Source organism: Balaenoptera physalus (genome assembly GCF_965194825.1).
Source record: "Balaenoptera physalus genome assembly, chromosome: 4".
Taxonomy (NCBI): Eukaryota; Metazoa; Chordata; class Mammalia; order Artiodactyla; family Balaenopteridae; genus Balaenoptera; species Balaenoptera physalus.
In genome coordinates, this window is record NC_138891.1 from 91881145 (window position 1) to 91893278 (window position 12134).

A 12134-nucleotide genomic window follows, 5' to 3' on the forward strand; every position below is an offset into this window, starting at 1 on the left:
ACTGGCCTTACTTTCTAAACATCACATTATCTCGGAGAAGTCTAAAACCCAATTCAATCCTCTTCCCTTCTCTACTTTTCCCCCATGAAAATTTAGCCTCTTCTCTTCATTTCCCCATTGCTGTAATTTCTTTCTGTTACAGGCTTACAACCTCAGAATTACATCTTCAGTTCCCAACTTCTCACATACCTAGTCTATCAGTCAAGTTCAATTGTTCCTCCTTTACGCCATTTTTCATATTTTTCTGTTTCATTGCTCTCTTCTTTATAATTTCCTTAAAATCTTGTATTGATCTTGTCAATCTCCTGATGAATTATTTTCTTCAAGGCCATTGGCTTAGTAGCTGAAAAAATGGTCCCTCTTCAATCTGGTCCATATCTATCTTATTTTTCAAAACTCTATTTCTTAAACTCACTGCCTCACAATATAGCTACTAAAGGGCCTTAATGTCAAGTCAAATGTGGAATCCCATCCCTGTGTTGTATGTTCTATGTGTAATAACTCCTTTTTATTTTGCAAATTGGGAAGTAAAGTTAGCTAAATGGGGATGAGATTCTTGGTAAAAAAAAGAGAGGAAAAGAAAGAGGTGATGTGTTTGTTTTTTCTTAGGAGATTAGAGAACTGACTGACGAATAGAAAATAGATGCCTTAGTGCTGAGGATCAAATGTTTTTCATGGGTTGGTTGGGAAGAATCACTTGGCTCACCTACTGAAAGCACAGATACTCAGGCCCTACTGCCTACAGCAGTGGGTCTCCAACTTAAGTACACATTGGAATCACCCAGGGAGCTTAAAAAATTACTGATGACTGGCTCCCACCATCAGTATGTCTGATTTAATGGTCTGGACTACAGCCTTGGCATCAGAATTTTTTTTAAAGCTCTCTGGGTGATTATAATATGCAGCCAAGGTTGAGGTTCCACCCTAGAGGTTCTGTTTGGCTATATGTACATAGGATGGGGACAATGAATAAAGCCCCCCACGTGATTTTGGGAGTCATTGGCATAGATAGAAACATCTGTTTCCCTGGGTATTTCTGGAAAAGGATTCAATAAATGCATAAGGCAGCCACAGGATGGAGCATTAGGTCAACAACAGGTTGCTCTGTAGACAGGGTAATAGGACGGTTTCTGAGTCCTGCTGTGGATATGCTCAGCTCCTCCTCACACCCTCCCTCACCATGAGACTATCCCTCACTCTTTTTCAGTTCTCTCTTTCCAGAAACCAAGTTGACTTAGTTTCCTCACTTCTGCTCTAGCCAAATTGGCCTATCTGGTGTTCTTTATGATTTTTCACATTCACAGCTTCTTTGTAACCCCATCCCTTAGCTACTTACATCAAAACCTTATCTGGGGACTTCCCTGGTGGTGCAGTGGTTAAGAATCCGCTTGCCAATGCAGGGCACACGGGTTTGAGCCCTGGTCTGGGAAGATTCCACATGCCGCGGAGCAAATAAGCCGGTGAGCCACAACTTCTGAGCCTGTGCTCTAGAGCCTGCAAGCCGCAAGCCACAACTACTGAGCCCACATGCCACAACTACTGAAGCCCTCACGCCTAGAGCCCAGTGCTCTGCAACAAGAGAAGCCACCGCAATAAGAAGCCCACGCACCGCAATGAACAGTAGCAACCATTCGCCACAACTGAAGAAAGCCCCGTGCAGCAACAAAGACACAACACAGCCAAAAATAAATAAATAAAATAGATAAATTTATTTAAAAAAAACACATTCTCTGAAATAATTTTTTTAAAAACCTTATCCATTCTTAATACTCAGCATAAATCATACCACTTTAGTGAAAATTTCTCTTACATCTTGGCTAGAATTGATCTCGTGAAAATCTGAATGCCCATCCAGTCTATAACATTATCACTGTGGTGTCACTTTAACTTGCATGCAATTATGATTGCCTGATGAGTAATGTTTCTGTTCAAACATAATAACATGTATACATGATTAACATACGTACTTGAATTTTTTAAAAATTCAGGGCAATCACATTTCAATACCTATATATTGTATCAATAGTCAGTTATGTTACTAACCTGTGCAAGCAAGTAAGTCTTAGCTATTGTATTAGTTTGTTAGGGCTGCCATAACAAAATACCATAGACTAGGTGGTTTATCAACAGGAATTTATTTTCTCACAGTTCTGGAGGCTGGAAGTCTGAGATCAAGGTGTCCTTAGGTTTGCTTTCTTCTGAGGCCTCTCTCTTTGGCTGGTGGATGGCTGTCTTCTCTCTGTCTTCACATGGTCTTCCTTCTGAAGGCGTCAGTGTCCACATTTCCTCCTCTTATAAGAACACCAGTCATGTTGGATTATGACTCACCCTAATGACTTTATTTATCTTAATTACCTCTTTAAAGACCCTATGTCCAAATAGTCACATTCCGAAGTGCTGGAGAGTTAGGACTTCAACATGTGAAATTTGGTGGGACATAATTCAGCCCACAACAGCTATCTTGCTACATTAATGGCACACATTATATGTCAGGACGTATATAAATCTTAGCATACTGAAAACAAACAAGCAGAGAGATACCTAGTTACAGCTACATCTATGTTTTATGATCATGCTAATAATTTTGTATTGAATGACAATTCTATGCATAAGACTCTGAAGGTAAGAAAATACAAGCAATTGTGAACTTAATTTTAATTTTATTGATATTATAAAGTCCTGATTCATAATTGCCCACATGAGAGTTTACTTTTCAAGCAATAGGCATAACTGAAGTTAAAATTAAAGAACATAGAAGGCTTTAAGGTATTGTTGAAAGAGGCTGGGATTTGTAGGTTGACCTTGGGTAAATCACTACTTTTCTGAGCCTTTGTCTCATCTATGAAATGGGATGTTAGCTGCTTTATCTCTGCTTTATTTCTGAACATTAAAATCCTTTGCAAGTTGTGAAACACCATTCAAATATTACTCAATATATTGTGATGGGCCAGGAAGAAATTTAGAAAGAAGCCCCTAAAATGGTATCATTCCCCACCAAATAAGTAGTTAACAGCAGCTCAGAGAAACTGGGTGTAAACAGCTCCAGATAAAAGCTAACTGTCTTCTGTCGCTTTTCTTTACTAAAATCTCCCCTGTAGGATCCACCAACTGTGTATGACAACATGGATAAAGCCCAGACATTGTGCTAAGTGAAATAAGCCAGTTAGAGAAGGACAAATACTTTGTGATTCCACTTAGATGAGGTATCTTTAGTCAAACTTATAGAAACAGAGAGTAGAATGATGGTTGCCAGGGGCTGAAGGGAGGGGGAAATGTGGAGTTGCTGTTCAATGAGTATAAAATTTCAGTCATATATGATGCATCAGTTCTAGAGATCTGCAGTACAACACTGTGATTATAGTTAGCAATACTTTATTGTACACTTAACAAATTAGGTAAGAAGGTAGATCTCATGTTATCTGTTGTTACTACAAAAAAAATCAGAACCCAAAACTAGAGTGGGATAACAAGGCCTTTCCCCAAGTCCCTGACATTGAAAGGGCTCCTATATTTTTAAATAATGCTTTTTAAAGGTTGTACAGATTTTTAAGCTACTCCCTACCAGGCCTCCCCTGAATCTCTAGTCAAGGCGGCAAATTAGCTTTGGGCCCTGGGCCAGCTCCCTCGGCACCAGCTAAGATGATGGAGTAGGAAGCCAAAGATCAAGACTGCGGGACCTATTAGTGCCTTCAGGGTCCCTCCCCCTTATCTCTTTTCTTCCGCACGCTACTGATTTAAGGGTACTGTGGTACTCTTTGCACTTGGGTCAAAATTGCTACTTATGGCTCTTAAAGGCATGTAAAAGGGTCAACAGCTTTGAAATCAATGCCTGCCTGATCATAGCTCCTCATTGTTAAAGGCAGTAAATGCCTTTTACATGCCTCAGGACAGGCCTCTCTTGTTGCGGAGCACAGGCTTCAGACGCGCAGGCTCAGTAGTTGTGGCTCACGGGCCCAGTTGCTCCACGGCATGTGGGATCTTCCCAGACCAGGGCTCGAACCCGTGTCCCCTGCATTGGCAGGCGGATTCTCAACCACTGCGCCACCAGGGAAGCCCTTTTTTTTTCTATTTACAATGATGGTTTATTTGAAACAGTTCTTCTGAGCATGAGGGTTCTTTCTTGCATCAAATGAGAAGTTTGCATACACGCTGGGTCTATAACATAGTAAATAGATTTGATCCTTTCTTCTGGTCCTACCTACTAGTCAACAACAACTCACCATCTTCTTCACCTTTCTCTCTTATTCATACCTATATACTGAGTACCTACTACAATATTCCTGTCACTTAGTGAGTAACAATCTCAGTGGAAAAGAGAGTAAGTAGGATTGCTGAAACCCATATGGTTCAAGTAAATCATGTTAAAACAAAGCAGGACACATTGGAGGTCTGCTTAGGGCCCATCTCTAAGTTTGCTGCTCTACTCCTTACAGTTACCAAACTTGTCAATGGTCCCAGAGCCATGGAGAATGGATAAAGTTGCCAAGCAGCACTGAAAGGTGGGAGATAATGCTGTATAGCCTGTTTTTACATAATTAATCTTCTTTTAGGGGTCGAAAGGTAAATGTAAAGAGCCAGAAATTCAACCCAGGAGACTAGGCCAGATCATAGCCCCTCCATATCCCAGGCTAGTTAGCTGGGAGGAGAGGCAAAATGACACAAAGCTTGAGAGAATGACTTCTTTAATCATTGTCAAGCCTCATTAAGTTACAACTAGCCTAGAAAATAGCTTGGGATCTTCTTCAGGATTAAGGACCACTGTTGCAGCCCTTGCTTTTTCAGGAGAGTATGGAAAAGAAGAGTCCTTCTGACAGAGACGGGGTTGTTGGAGTGGTGATGGCAGCCAGAGAAGCAATCTGCATGACCTCTCTGGAGCCGAGAAAACAGCTGGACAGCTGATATTTTCATCAGCTATGTCTTTGCCCAGCTGCACAGATGGGTCCTTAAATTATATAATAAATCACCAGTATTCCAATGTTACCCATCAAGCCTCGTCAGTCACATTGCTTAAAACCTTTAGAATCACAAGATCCTTGAATATTCTAGTCACAAATGGACCAGTTTGCTTTTTAATACATTATTTTACCTATTGTTGTAAAGGAAAGGAATCTCTTGGACAAGGAGAGTTAACACTTGTATTAAACCCGATGTTATACCTTTGATTCTTTCACTTTGCTGAAGATCTTGCTTGGCTTCTTAGGGAACACGTGGCCTCATCTGTGAATGGGAATTGTTGCTGTCTAGCCCCAGTGTATCTTCTAGGGTAAAACTGAAATTGAGCTTTGTGAAAAAAAAAAAAATAAAGTAATAGTGTTTTTATTTCTTACAGGTTGTAAAGAGTTTAACTTCATCAGTATTCAAGTGGTCTTGTATCATTCATGATGACTCAATAGCAACGTGTGTCTACAAATTATTCAAGCCCTTTTCATGACTCATGCCATGTATTATGGCAAAGTAAATTTTTCCCTCTCTCCTGGAAAAAAAAAAAGGCGTGTTTTTCTCATGAAATATGTTAAACATTTGGAAACTTTTAAGAAAGAGATTTTGCTAATAATAATAAATGGTTATTAACATTTTAAAAGTAAGCTTGTCACTAAGATACAACTAAGGTCCTAGAAACCAAAGACCTCTATTTTGGTGGAACATGAGCACTGGTATTATGATGATTTCCAATGATTCTTCTAGAAATGCTGACTCTTACCCAAGTGAAAAGAGTCTGGTCTATGGTCTATGTAAGGTTGGAACCAGTTTGACATGAGTATATCTAGACAGCCTGTTGTCATTGAGAGTGAATTTAAGCCTTTTGAAGCCTTCTCCACCTACCTGACCAACATCCTTCTCCTTTCTTCTGGCCAATTTCCCAAGAAATCCAGGGATAAAGCTAGTCAGTGCAGAAGGTGGTTTGGTGGGCAAGGCCATTCCTGCTCCCAGGGCTGGGTATAAAGAGCTCTGGAATGACTGATCAGCTCAGGATTGTCACTGCTTCTGGCTGGTTCCTACTGTCACTGTGAGGTCTGTGCCCAAAATCCAACAGATGCCTATCTACTCTGTGTGATGCCCTTGCTGGCTTGGGTTCCTGCTAGCCTCACAGTGGACCTATGAACTTGGGCTTTGAACTTATAGCTCTCTTAGTGCGTACTCAGATATCCTGCCATTATTCATCATAGCGAAACCTTCCATGTGTCACTATGTCATCATGGGTAGCCTTAGTCACACACCATGGAGACCACTCCACAAGTGTAGACTGGGGATACCACCCTAGACTTGCCCTTCCCTCAAGGTTATTTCAGGGGCGTCCTTAACAGTTCCAGCTCCTAAGCCTTGGGCAGGACCACCCTGTCTACCCTTCCAAGTCTATTTTACTTTGAGTCTCAAGGAGAAGAGGTCAGTGATTTGGGCCCTTTGCCACAGAAGGCCTGGGCTCCTTTTGTAAAATGATCCATCGCCTCCAATCTACCTTATGAGGTAGATTGTGTTAAAAAAAACACTTTTTAAAAGATATTATTACAGGGACTTCCCTGGTGGCACAGTGGTTAAGAATCCGCCTGCCAATGCAGGGTACATGGGTTCGATCCCTGGTCTGGGAAGATCCCACATGCCGCGAAGCAACTAAGCCCATGTGCCACAACTACTGAGCCTGTGCTCTAGAGTCCGAGAGCCACAACTACTGAGCCTGTGTGCCACAACTACTGAAGCCCGCGTGTCTAGAGCCCGTGCTCTGCAACAAGAGAAGCCACCACAAAGAGAAGCCCACACACCGCAACAAAGAGTAGCCCCCACTCGCCACAACTAGAGAAAAACCCGCGCACAGCAGCAGAGACCCAACGCAGCCAAAAATAAATAAATAAATAAAATTATATATATATAAAAAAAGATATTATTACACCCTCCTTTTGAAACCATGGATACTTAGTTATTTAAATAACTAAGAATTTCCTTTCAAATAAGTCTTCTCTGAGATTTTTTGCAGGTAATTTGTAGTCTATACATATAAACATAAGAGTGAGTGATGTAATTTTTAAGTACATCTTGGTCCCCACCAAGGGGCACCCTATTTATGCTCAATCATGATAGATACCCTGAATATACAAATATCATCCCAGTAAATGGTACAGCTTTTACCAGCTGGTTTAAGCTAAAGACATGCTTGATTTTCTTACTTCAACATCCAAATCCAATTCCTGTTGACCAAATAGGATATATCACCAAAATATAGCTTTTTTTTTTTTTTTGGGCACACCACATGGCTTGTGGGATCTTAGTTCCCCGAGTAGGGGTTGAACCTGGGTCCACGGCAGTGAAAGCACTGAGTCCTAACCACTGAACTGCCAGGGAACTCCCCACCACCAAAATATATCTAAAGACAGCATCAAATATTCTAATATATCATCAAAATATACCATTCAAATATAGCACAAATTTCTCCATCTCAATAGTCACCCCTTAGTTCAAACTATATCATCTTAGACAACATGAATGACTTCCTTACATTCACCTGTTGCCATTCTTGCCATACTCCAATAGATATCCTTGCCACAGCAAGATATAAAAACAGAAATCAGATCATGTCACTCCCTAACTGAAAATCCATCAAAGGCTTCCCCTACTTTTTATTTTTCAAAAGCAAAAAGCCCTTTCCCAACTCCGGGCCTTTGTACTTGTTTCCTAGTCCTGACATGCTTCTCTCCAGTTCTTCACACATACAGCTCATTCTCATCCTTTTGATAACAGATCTCATGTTGCTATCTTGGAGAGGTCTTCCCTGACCTCATCTCTTGGGTTGCCACCTGCAGTTAGTCTCTTATTATTCTCTTTATTTCCTACATGGAACTGTCATTTTAGTGTGGTTTCAGGAAGGAGTAAAGGTAAATGTTGTTCAGTCTGCAATATTTACCTGGCTATTGTAGTCATACTTTTTTGGGGAACAAAAATTATCACCGTGTGCTGCATGGTTTTAAAACCTGCTTTTTATAATAATAAATCACAAACCCTTCTTAGATTATTAAATATTCATCTAGAACATAAGTTTTAATACATCATATAGATGTGTCATAATTTAGGTACCCAGACTCTATTGTTAGAAATTTAGGTTCTTGTTAGTCTTTTACAGAAGAGTTGGAGAAGACCAAGGTGCTCATTAAAGCCCTCCAAAAAAAAAATGGAGGTGGGCTTTGGAAAATAAGATTATTGTCTGAATGGAGAAATGATGGATCAATGAAAGGGTAAATAAAAATATATTCACAGAATCATAGAGAACTAGAATTTGGGTTGCCCTTTAAGGTCGAAAGAACTAAACTTAGGACAAATAAAGGAAGTATAATACTAAGCATTATTGAGCTCATCACACTGAGGTTTCTCTACTTAAGCAACATGGTGGATAGTGATAGAAGAGCAGATTTGGTGGTGAAAGCAATTGGTTGGGTGTTTTTGTTTTTTTTTTAAATTTAATTATTTTTGGCTGCATTGGTCTTCATCGCTGCACGCGGGCTTTCTCTAGTTGTGGCGAGCAGGGGCCACTCTCTGTTGCAGTGCGCGGGCCTCTAATTGCGGTGGCCTCTCCTGCTGCGGAGCACGGGCTCTAGGCGCACTGGCTTCAGTAGCTGTGGCACTTAGGCTCAGTAGTTGTGGTGCACGGGCCCAGCTGCTCCACAGCATGTGGAATCCTCCTGGACCAGGGCTCAAACCCACATCCCCTGAATTGGCAGGTGGATTCCCAACCACTGCGCCACCAAGGAAGCCCCAGTTGGTTGGGTTTTAATGTTTAATCTGAGATATTTGCAGAATATCCCAGGGAAGCTATCTAGTAAGCTGTTGAACTGAATGGTGTGTGGCTTGGGAGGAAGTTCTGGTTTAGAGTTCAAGACTGGGGAGACATCAGCATATATTGTATGGTAATTGAGACCAGTGGAACTGGAGGCAAAAATCCAGGGAGGGTATGCAGAATGAGAAGAGATGAGGGCCCAGGACAAAATGGTCAAGTACATAAACACTTGGAGAATAGGCAGAGGAAGATGGGCATTTGAATCAGGTGGAAAACAAGAAGCCAGGGAGCTGGGAGCAAAGCCAGGAGAGAACGTGTTGTGAGATTCTCCAGTGTTGATTAGTCCGACCTTGCTTGACTGGTTATATGACTGCTGACTTTTCCTCCTCTTCACTCTTTGTTTATATCTCCCCAAGCTGTGCTCAGAGAGAATAACTTTTCCAGATAGATTCTTCTTCAGTAGAAGATATACATGTTGTTGTTTTCTCCAGGTGGGATATCAAGTAAGTTCTTGAGCTCATTGAATGAGTAGGTGGAGATCTCTAAGATGTGATATGGAACATTCAGGGAAAGCTGCTCCTGTGTCCTAAAATAGTTCTCTGGCTGACCCGTAGCAGTGCCTGACATCGTGTGCACTCCATAAACCCTCTTGAGTAAATGGATCCATTTGTTCAATATGTAATAGTGAATGACTAGGTATCCTAGCAAAATGCAAATACCCTGAGAGGGATGACAAATAAATTGTCAACCCCTATTTAACAAGTTGGTGGGCTGGAGATTTGTTATCAAAACTCTTCCCACTATGGTCAGTCTCTGTGCAGTTGACTCACAGGGCCAGTTATTGTGGTTGGTTTACAGGCCTAGAGTGGAGGCTTACCTGGGAAGGGAATATCTGAGCACATTAGTTCAGTTTTACAACCATCTATACAAACCATCTGTTTTCGTTTCCTAGGCTGCCATAACAAATTATATACTACAAACCAGGTGGCTTAGAATAACAGAAATTTACTGTCTCACAGTTCTGGAGGTTGGAAGTCTGAAATCAAGGTGTCAGCAGGGCTATGCAGCCACTGAAAACTCTAGGGGAGAATCCTTCCTTGCCTCTGTCTTAGCCACTGGTGGTTGTCAGGAATCCTTGGTGTTCCTTGTCTTGCAGATGTAGCAATCCAATCTCTACCCTCATCTTAAAATGGCATTCTTCCCTCTGTGTCTATGTGTCTGTGTGCCTCTGTTTTCTCTTCTTACAAGGACACTGGTCATTGGATTAGGGCACACCCTAATCCAGTATGACCTCATTTAAAAATTTTTTTTAAAAATTTTGGCTGCATTGGGTCTTTGTTGCTGCGCATGGGCTTTCTCTAGTTGTGGCGAGCGGGGGCTACTCTTCATTGCGGTGTGCAGGCTTCTCATTGTGGTGGCTTCTCTTGTTGTGGAACACGGGCTCTAGGCATGCGGGCTTCAGTAGTTGTGGCACGTGGGCTCAGTAGTTGTGGCACGCCAGCTCAGTAGTTGTGGCTTGTGGGCTCTAGAGCGCAGGCTCAGTAGTTGTGGTGCATGGGCTTAGTTGCTCCGTGGCATGTGGGATCTTCCCAGACCAGGACTCGAACCCATGTCCCCTGCATTGGCAGGCAGATTCTTAACCACTGCGCCACCCGGGAAACCCCAGTAGACCTCATTTTAACTTAACTAATTATATCTGCAAATACCCTATGTTCAAATAAGGTTGCATTTTGAGGTCTGGGTGGATATGAATTTCTGGGGGACACCATTCAACCAGCACACTATCTATTAAGTCTAGACACTCATCTAACCTCTAGAGCAAATCTGGTTGTGGAGACAAGTAATTATATGATATGGGGCACTGACACTGTGTGTGTGTGTGTGTGTGTGTGTGTGTGTGTGTGTTTCCATTGTTTCCAAGTAAAAGGGCACTTGGTACCTATTGAATGTAAGAGGTCACCTGAGATTACCATGCAGTAGAAAAGAAAGAAAAGGACGTTAAGTTACTCTAAAAAATATTGTGAGTACATATTATGGGCCAGGCTTTGGGTAAGACCCTGGAAGGACAGTGGTAAATGGAAGGACATTATTGATGTCGTCAGGGAACATACAGTCTAGGAGGACAAGATGAGCAATAGAGACATATAGAATAAGTACATTTTAAATTTAAAAACTAAGAAGTACTATGAGATTTACTAAGTGCTTTGTGATAGAAAATAACCAAGAAGAAGCTTTTCAGATAGTAAGGTCAGGAACAAACATTTATGCTGTAACTGGAAAGTTGAGGAGGATTCAAGAGTGTTTCACTTCCTTCATCAGTTTTTTAGGGCTGCCTCTGAGCAGAGACCCCGAAACTTGGCCATCAAGATGAGGGCCTTCATATCCTAACCCACAGCTTCATATTTAGTTGTACTTCCAGATAGAGATCTTGATATTTTTTTCCTCACATTTCCCTATACCCCTCCTCACTCTGCCCCTACACACACACACACACACACACACACACACACACACACACAAACTACAAACACCACTTTTCTTTATTCTCTCTCTCTTTTTAAGTGATAAGAACTTTACTTAACACTTCATGAAGTAGACAGTTTCTTTTCAGAGAACTGCCACACCACTTTTTTTTTCCTGAATCATTTGAGAGTTACAGATATTTTGACACTTTAGCCCTACAAATTTCAGCATGTATCAACTAAGAAAAAGGATATATTTCTTAGTATAATTCCTATAATTGGACAATTTAACATTAGTTCAATACTATTATCTAATATACAATCCATAATTTAAATTCTTCAGATTGTCTCAGTAATGTCTTTTATGACTATTTTCTTTTTTTCTGATCCAAAATCTAATGAAGAATCAAAGATTACATTTAGTTGACATGTCCTTTTAGTATCCTTTAATCTAGAATAGTTCACCAAACTATTTTGTCTTTTATGCCTTGACATTTTTAACGAATCCAAGCCATTGCTTTGTAGAATGTCCAATAGACCCAAACATATACTAGATTTGTAGCAGTTTTTGATATTTGCTCTAAATGCTCATTTGGAAATTAAAACTAGCTGAAATGGCTAGCAACCTATGCTATTGCAGTTCAAAGTATCCCAAACCAGTTCTGTGGGGTGTGAAAAGACATTTTGTTAAGGGGGACTTGGAACTGCATTATAAAAAAAAAAAAAGTAAAAACAGGTTTCTTTGCTGGATGTTTCTAGAACCTTTATATACTGATAGACATTATGAATCTTTAAGAGAGTTTCCCAAACTTAATTGATCATAGAACACTTTGTTTGAAGACTGTATTAGTAATCCATTGCTGAGTAACAGATTACCCCAAATTTATAGACTTAAAGCAACAAGGATTTAT

At 40.8% G+C, this 12134-nt stretch overlaps 2 long non-coding RNA genes across 2 annotated transcripts in view; one reads left to right on the plus strand and one right to left on the minus strand.

Moving 5' to 3' along the window:
• The window catches only part of LOC309660145, a 72079-nt gene extending 60147 nt beyond the window's left edge, over window positions 1-11932 (plus strand). Inside the window, exon 3 of the long non-coding RNA XR_014263204.1 lies at window positions 4434-11932. This is a non-coding gene — a long non-coding RNA (uncharacterized lncRNA). The remainder of the gene's footprint in view (window positions 1-4433) is intronic.
• Window positions 1-12134, minus strand: part of LOC309660146 — an 89651-nt gene that overhangs the window by 43886 nt on the left and 33631 nt on the right. The gene's annotated exons all lie outside the window — the stretch shown is intronic.